We start from the raw sequence: 9,341 nt of genomic DNA on the forward strand, positions 1-9,341 counted from the left end.
AAAATCCAGGAGTATGAGGGGAGAATTAGAGAACTAAGTGATGCAATCAAATGGAAAAATACCTGTATCATAGGAATTCCAGAAGAAGAAGAGAGAGAGAAAGGGGCTGAAGGTGTATTTGAACAAATCATAGCTGAGAACTTCCCTGATCTGGGGAAGGAAAAGGGCATTGAAATCCAAGAGGCACAGAGAACTCCCATCAGACGTAACTTGAATCAATCTTCCACACGACATACCATAGTGAAACTGGCAAAATACAAGGATAAAGAGAGAATTCTGAAAGCAGCTAGGTATAAATGGGCCCTAACATACAAAGGTAGACACATAAGGGTAGTATCAGACCTATCTACTGAAACTTGGCAGGCCAGAAAGGAATGGCAGGAAATCTTCAATGTGATGAACAGAAAAAATATGCAGCCAAGAATCCTTTACCCAGTAAGTCTGTCATTCAGAATAGGAGAGATCAAGGTCTTCCCAAACAAAAACTGAAGGAACTCATCACCATTAAACCAGCCCTACAAGAGACCCTAAGGGGGACTCTGAAAGTGAAATGTTGCAAGGATCACAAAGTACCAGAGACATCACTACAAGCATGAAACCTACAGATACCACAATGACTAAACCCATATCTTTCAATAATAACACTGAATGTAAATGGACTAAATGCTCCAACCAAAAGACATAGGGTATCAGAATGGATAAAAAAACAAGACCCATCTATTTTCTGTCTACAAGAGACTCATTTTAGACCTGAGGACACCTTCAGATTGAAAGTGAAGGGATGGAGAACTATCTATCATGCTCCTGGAAGTCAAAAGAAAGCTGGAGTAGCCATACTTATATCAGACAAACTAGACTTTATATTAAAGGCAGTAACGAGGGGCGCCTGGGTGGCGCAATCGGTTAAGCGTCCGACTTCAGCCAGGTCACGATCTCGCGGTCCGTGAGTTCGAGCCCCGCATCAGGCTCTGGGCTGATGGCTCGGAGCCTGGAGCCTGTTTCCGATTCTGTGTCTCCCTCTCTCTGCCCCTCCCCCGTTCATGCTCTGTCTCTCTCTCTGTCCCAAAAATAAATAAATGTTGAAAAAAATAAAATAAAAAAATAAAATAAAAAAAAAAATAAAGGCAGTAACGAGATGAAGAAGGGCATTATATAATAATTACAGGGTCTATCCATCAGGAAGAACTAACAAATATAAATGTCTATGCACCAAATATGGGAGCCCCCAAATATATAAAACAATCACAAACATAAGCAATCTTATTGATAAGAATGTGGTAATTGCAGGAGACTTTAATATTCCACTTACAACAATGGACAGATCATATAGACAGAGAATCAATAAAGAAACAAGGGCCCTGAATGATATACTAGACCAGATGGACTTGACAGATACATTCAGAACTTTTCATCCTAAAGCAGAAGAATATACTTTCTTCTCGAGTGCACATGGAACATTCTCTAAGATAGATCACATACTGGGTCACAAAACAGCCCTTAAGTAGTATAAAAGAATTGAGATCATGCCATGCACACTTTCAGACCACAATGCTATGAAACTTGAAATCAACCACAGGAAAAAGTCTAGAAAACTCCAAAAGCATGGAGGTTAAAGAACACCCTACTAAAGAATGAATGGGTCAACCAGGCAATTAGAGAAGAAATTTAAAAATATATGGAAACAAATGAAAATGAAAATACAGCAATCCAAATGCTTTGGGATGCAGCAAAGGCAGTCCTGAGAGGAAAATACATTGCAAGGCCTAGCTCCAGAAACAAGAAAAATCCCAAATACAAAATCTAACAGCACACCTAAAGGAAATGGAAGCAGAACAGCAAAGACACCCCAAACCCAACAGAAGAAGAGAAATAATAAAGATCAGAGCAGAAATAAACAATATAGAATCTAAAAACACTGTAGAGCAGATCAATGAAACAAAGAGTTGTTTTTTTGAAAAAATAAACAAAATAGATAAACCTCTAGCTAGACTTCTCAAAAAGAAAAGGGAGATGACCCAAATAGATAAAATCATGAATGAAAATGGAATTATTACAACCAATCCCTCAGAAATACAAGCAATTATCAGGGAATACTATGAAAAATTATATGCCAACAAACTGGACAATCTGGAAGAAATGGACAAATTCCTAAACACCCACACACTTCCAAAACTCCAACAGGAAGAAATAGAAAGCTTGAATAGACCCATAACCAGTGAAGAAATTGAATCAGTCATCAAAAATCTCCCAACAAATAAGAGTCCAGGACCAGATGGCTTCCCAGGAGAATTCTACCAGACATTTAAAGCAGAGATAATACCTATCATTCTCAAGCTGTTGCAAAAAAATAGAAAGGGAAGGAAAACTTCCAGACTCATTCTATGAAGCCAGTATTACTTTGATTCCTAAACCAGACAGACACCCAGTAAAAAAAGAGAACTACACGCCAATATCCCTGATGAATATGGATGCAAAAATTCTCAATAAGATACTAGCAAATAGAATTCAACAGCATATAAAAAGAATTATTCACCATGATCAAGTGGGATTCATTCCTGGGCTGCAGGGCTGGTTCAACATTCACAAATCAATCAATGTGATATATCACATTAATAAAAGAAAAGATAAGAACCATATGATCCTGTCAATCAATGCAGAAAAAGCATTTGACAAAATTTGACAAAATTCTTAATAAAAACCCTCGAGAAAGTCCGGGTAGAAGGAACATACTTAAACATCATAAAAGCCATTTATGAAAAGCCCACAGCTAATATCATCCTCAATGGGGAAAAACTGAGAGCTTTCCCCCTGAGATCAGGAACACGACAGGGATGTCCACTCTCACCGCTGTTGTTTAACATAGTGTTGGTAAGTGCCTAGCATCAGCAATCAGACAACAAAAGGAAATGAAAGGCATCAAAATTGGCAAAGATGAAGTTAAGCTTTCACCTTTTGCAGATGACATGATATTATACATGGAAAAGCCGAGAGACTCCACCAAAAGTCTGCTAGAACTGATACATGAATTCAGCAAAGTCACAGGATACAAAATCAATGTACAGAAATCAGTTGCATTCTTATACACTAATAATGAAGCAACAGAAAGACAAATACAGAAACTGATCCCACTCACAATTGCACCAAGAAGCATAAAATACCTAGGAATAAACCTAACCAAAGATGTAAAAGATCTGTATGCTGAAAACTATAGAAAGCTTATGAGGGAAATTGAAGAAGATATAAAGAAATGGAAAAACATTCCGCGCTCATGGATTGGAAGAATAAATATTGTTAAAATGTCAATACTACCCAAAGCTACCTACACATCCAGTGCAATCCCAATCAAAGTTGCACCAACATTCTTCTTGAAGCTAGAACAAGCAATCCTAAAATTTGTATGGAACCACAAAAGGCCCCGAATAGCCAAAGGAATTTTGAAGAAGAAGACCAAAGCAGGAGGCATCACAATCCCAGACTTTAGCCTCTACTACAAAGCTGTCATCATCAAGACAGCATGGTATTGGCACAAAAACAGACACATAGACCAATGGAATAGAATAGAAAACCCAGAACTAGACCCACAAACGTATGGCCAACTAATCTTTGACAAAGCAAGAAAGAATATCCAATGGAAAAAAGACAGTCTCTTTAACAAATGGTGCTGGGAGAACTGGACAGCAACATGCAGAAGGATGAAACTAGGCCACTTTCTTACACCATTCACAAAAACAAACTCAAAATGGATAAAGGACCTGAATGTGAGACAGGAAACCATCAAAACCCTAGAGGAGAAAGCAGGCAAAAACCTTTCTGACCTCAGCCACAGCAATTTCTTACTTGACACATCCCCAAAGGCAAGGGAATTAAAAGCAAAAATGAACTATTGGGACCTCATGAAGATAAAAAGCTTCTGCACAGCAAAGGAAACAATCAACAAAACTAAAAGGCAACCAACGGAATGGAAAAGATATTTGCAAATGACATATCGGACAAAGGGCTAGTATCCAAAATCTATAAAGAGCTCACCAAACTCCACACCCGAAAAACAAATAATCCAGTGAAGAAATGGGCAGAAAAAATGAATAGACACTTCTCTAAAGAAGACATCCAAGGGCGCCTGGGTGACTCAGTCAGTTGGGCGTCCAACTTCTGCTCAGGTCATGATCTTGCGGTCTGTGAGTTCGAGCCCCACGTCAGCCTCTGTGCTAACAGCTCAGAGCCTGGAGCCTGTTTCGGATTCTGTGTCTCCCTCTCTCTCTGACCCTCCCCCATTCATGCTCTGTCTCTTTCTGTCTCAAAAATAAATAAACGTAAAAAAAAAAAAAAAAAGACATCCAGATGGCCAACAGGCACATGAAAAGATGCTCAATGTCACTCCTCATCAGGGAAATACAAATCAAAACCACACTCAGATATCACCTCACACCAGAGTGGCTAAAATGAACAAATCAGGAGACTATAGATGCTGGAGAGGATGTGGAGAAACGGGAACCCTCTTGCACTGTTGGTGGGAATGCAAACTGGTGCAGCTGCTCTGGAAAACAGTGTGGAGGTTCCTCAAAAAATTAAAAATAGACCTACCCTATGACCCAGCAATAGCACTGCTAGGAATTTACCCAAGGGATACAGGAGTACTGATGCATAGGGGCACTTGTACCCCAATGTTTATAGCAGCACTGTCAACAACAGCCAAACTATGGAAAGAGCCTAAATGTCCATCAACTGATGAATGGATAAAGAAATTGTGGTTTATATACACAATGGAATACTACGTGGCAATGAGAAAGAATGAAATATGGCCCTTTGTAGCAACGTGGATGGAACTGGAGAGTGTGATGCTAAGTGAAATAAGTCATACAGAGAAAGACAGATACCATATGTTTTCACTCTTATGTGGATCCTGAGAAACTTAACAGAAGACCATGGGGGAGGGGAAGAAAAAAAAAAAAAAAAAAAAAAAAAGAGGTTAGAGTGGGAGAGAGCCAAAGCATAAGAGACTGTTAAAAACTGAGAACAAACTGAGGGTTGATGGGGGGTGGGAGGGAGGGGAGGTTGGGTGATGGGTATTGAGGAGGGCACCTTCTGGGATGAGCACTGGGTGTTGTATGGAAACCAATTTGACAATAAATTTCATAATAAAAAAAAAAAGTCTTGCCTGTTCCAACTTATTTTCTCACCCACTTATTTCCAGTCTATTTTAAAGCCAGCCTTTGAACACCCAGTCTTGCTGGGTAACCAGGAGACACTAAGCACAAATGTTCTGCTTGAGCCCAGTTACATCATGAAGAAATCCACCCATCCCCAAGAATGTCACAGTGGTTCAACTGAAATGTACAAAAGGAATTTGAGTCCTACCTCTTCTCTGCTTTACACCAAGGCTCAGTAGAACCAGACACCTCGCTTTTCCAGCCTGTGTCTTGCCATGTAGGGACAGACACCAGATTCCTATACAGTCAGAACTCTGGCACTCTGGGCTCGTGGCAGACCTGGACCTCATATGGTCTCACTAGCACGATCTCCTGATGCACCTGCAAAACCAGGACACATTTAGGCTTGAGGTTCTCTTTCTACACCAAAGCAAATACGGCGTTGCAAAGCCATGAAAATAGGTGAACTTCATATTAACCCTCATTTACAAAAATAATTTTGTTGGCAAACTTCACTTCACTAAAGGTAACTCATTAAGGGCTCCTAAATTTGCTCCTTCTTAAGAATCACCTGAGACTACCAAGAGTTTGGACTCTAAACTGACTGAGCCACCCAGTCGCCTCATGCCTTCCTATTTTAAGTTCTAATTTTACCCCATGCAGCTCTCATCAGCAGTACTGAAAAACACTGTACACATGAAATGGGGAAAAAATACAAACAAGGGCTTCTGCTGGTACTTGGATTTTCCAAATTACTCTCACAGTAGGTATTTGTATGGCAACATACCAATCTAAAGTCTTCACGGGATTCAGTCTAACACTTTGTGGTGAAAAACTTAACACAATAGTTTGTACTAGATTAATTTAAAATTGAATTTAAAAGTAAAATTGAATTTAAAAGTAAAAGCTTTATATATTTATACACACACACACACACACATACAGTATATATATATATATATATATATATATATGCACATATATAGTATTTAAATAATTTCTTTTTAAATAGCTTAATTTTATTTTAAAAATTTTATATTTATTTTGAGAGAGAGAGAGAATGAGTGGGTGAGGGGCAAGAGAGAGGGAGACAGAGACCCAGGCAGTCCATGCTGTCAGCACAGAGCCTGACGCAAGGCTCGATCTCACAAACTGTGAGATGATGACCTGAGCCGAAACCAAGAGTGGGACACTTAAGGGGCACCTGGATGGCTCAGTCGGTTAAGACTCTGACTTTGGCTCAGATCATGATCTCACAGTCCGTGAGTTCAAGCCCCATATCGGGGTCTGTGCTGACAGCTCAGAGCCTGGAACCTGCTTTGGACTCTGTGTCTCCCTCTCTCTAACCCTCCCTTGCTCGTACTCTGTCTCTCAAAAATAAACATTAAAAAAAAAGTGAGATGCTTAAATGACTAAGTCACCCAGGTACCCCTAAAATTCTTAGGATACTACAATTCATGAAAATTTAATATGTTACTGAAATTTTAATGTCTAGATTGGTAATGAACTTTAAAAATTTAGACCTAAATATTTAAATAGTTGTACATTGTTATAGAAAGAAAAAAGATACAAAAAATTTTGATTTACCCTTTCTTAAATGTCAGATTCACAAGATAGGCAGATACTTTTAGATGATGATATACATTTGACCCTTGAATGATTTTGAACTGCACAGGTACACTTATATGTGGATTCTTTTTAATAAATACCTATCTTATATTGTGATTGAAAAGTAAGGTAGAAGTTGCCAAATGACTATAAGCAAAGGGAAGGTGGAGGAAGGGCGCCAGGAAGGCTTCAACTACACGATTCTGGCCCACCCCTGGCCCTCCTCACCCAGCCCTAGCTGTGTGGAATTGGGTTGAGGCCTTGAACTGAAAGACAAAGTAACAAGGTCGGGAGAGGGATGGGATCTTGCAGACGTGGTGGGGTCAGTCACTGGCCAGATCTGGCCAAGGACCAAAGAATAACTAGCTTCCCCACCTCCCTCCCCCCTAGGTAAAGGTTCTGGGAGAACATGGGGTTGGGATCAGGAAATAGAGGCCAGAGCTGGACCATGGAACGAACTAGGGTGCTGTCCTCGGTGCTGAAAGTTCTTTAAGTCTGGGAGCTAATACCACCACTTATCAGCATTTCCCTCAGGCAGAAACTTCATTAGAACCACATAAAGTGGGTGAGGTGGAGCAAGTAGCCTAGAGAGACAGGTAAAGGTGTTCTGCCTTCCCCTGGACTCTGGTTGGAAGGAGATTTTGCTGATTCCTGTGTAGAAGGTCAAGGAGCAGGTGTCACTCCAGGATCCAACTTTTCCAGTGAGGATGATGATACATGTGATACTTCATTCTGCTACAGTACTGTACATAGTTACATTTGGGGGAAGTCAAAAGTTATACACAGATTGTGTATTGTTCACAGATTGTTCAACTCAAAAGAGTCTTTTAAAGACTTTGACAACAGTCTATAAAAGTTGAATGACAAAGACAATTTTATATGTTTTAAGTACTATCTAAGAAAATAGCTATAACAACAATGAATATTAGAACACAAAGACTTAGACTCTAATGGTATTTCTTGGGCTGTTATTCTAAAGAAACTAGGTTAACCTAGAGAAATACTCGTGTCATCTCACTGGTAACAAAAATTGGAGAAATTCAGAGAAGCTATTATTAACTGTCAGAATAAGCCCCTGATTAGAACAAAAGAAAATGGGGAAAGTTATGATGTGCATTACATCTTAGTATATCACACACACACACACACACAGAAAAAAAATGAGTCTAACAAGATTCTTGATATTACCCATAATTGCAGAGATAAATTGCCAATATTAAATGGGGTAATGTTAGAGATATTGTCGGGGATGTCTCCTCTCCAGAGACCTCACAAGATGGACACTGTCTTCACACTTTCCCTCTGCTGTACTCCAAATTGCCAGTATTTCCAGGAAGGGACCCTGTATATGTGTCTGGTGTTCTGGCTTTCATGCCTGCCACCCAGGGAATGCCCCTTGATCACCTCGCTCTGGTGGCCAGGGGACTTGTTTCATGGGTCTCATGGGACTGTAACAGACAGTTCTTGGTTGGCCACCGCCCCAAGGCACAGCAAAGACAACACACCTCCAGTCTTTCTGAGAAAGAAGCTTATTTGCTTGTCTTAGAGTTTCATTCTGAGGGGCAGGCCTCTGGTTTGGCACTCATCTAGGGGCCTATGAAGTTGCTATCAGGGAACATAAGCCAGAGGACACCTTTGCACTCTCTTCTACCAGTATCAGGTCACCAGTATCTGTGAAAGAAGCCTATTAGCTTATCTTCATAGCTGCGGCCTGAAGGACAGTCTTCTTATTAAACACACATTTAGGGGCTGACTACAGTCCTCTGCAAAGACTAGGATGCTGGCAGACACCCTCTGCCCTTCCCCAGGTGGTCAGTGTCTCTGAGAAAGGAGCTTGTGTTTATATCTGGTGCCCCGCTTTTTTGTCTGCCACCCAAAATACAATTCCCTTGGTAGCTTGGCTCTCATGGCCAGGGCTTGTGTTCACAGGCTCAACAGGATGGTAGCAAAGAAACAGTTCTTAATTGGCTATCACAACAAGGCTCTGTGCAAAGGGAGCCAACAGAAACTCCTAGCTTCCAATCTTCCCCTGAAAGAAGTATACTTGCATACTTTAAAAGCTGCTGCCTGAGAGGCACCTGGGTGGCTCAGTCGGTTAAGCCTCCAACTTCAGGTCAGTCGTGATCTCCTGGTTTGTGAGTTTGAGCCCCATGTTGGGCTTTGCGCTGACAGCTCAGAGCCTAGAGCCTGCTTTAGATTCTGTGTCTGCCTCTTTCTCTTCCCCTCCCACACTCATTCATATCCTTCCTCCCTCTCCCTCTCTCTCTCTTTCTCAGTAATATAATAAATAAACGTTAAAAAAAATTTAAAAAGAAAAAGCTGCTGCCTGATTGTCTGGCTTCCAATCAGACTAACTCTAGGTGCTAAGTTCCTCCCCTTTAGAACACTGACAGGTCTTGGCACACCCTCAATTACTGGGAGCCACCACAAGTAAAGTAGACTGCTTGGACAATCACAAAGTCTTGAGAGACAGCAAGAGCTAAAGAAATGTTGAACAATAAAGTCCATCTCCTACTTACGCTATGTTTTAAGACTGGGAAAGGTGACCTTTATCTAACACATAGAAACCAATAGAGAGAGACAAGG

This window comes from Lynx canadensis, chromosome A3 (genome assembly GCF_007474595.2).
Source record: "Lynx canadensis isolate LIC74 chromosome A3, mLynCan4.pri.v2, whole genome shotgun sequence".
In the NCBI taxonomy this organism is placed as follows: domain Eukaryota; kingdom Metazoa; phylum Chordata; class Mammalia; order Carnivora; family Felidae; genus Lynx; species Lynx canadensis.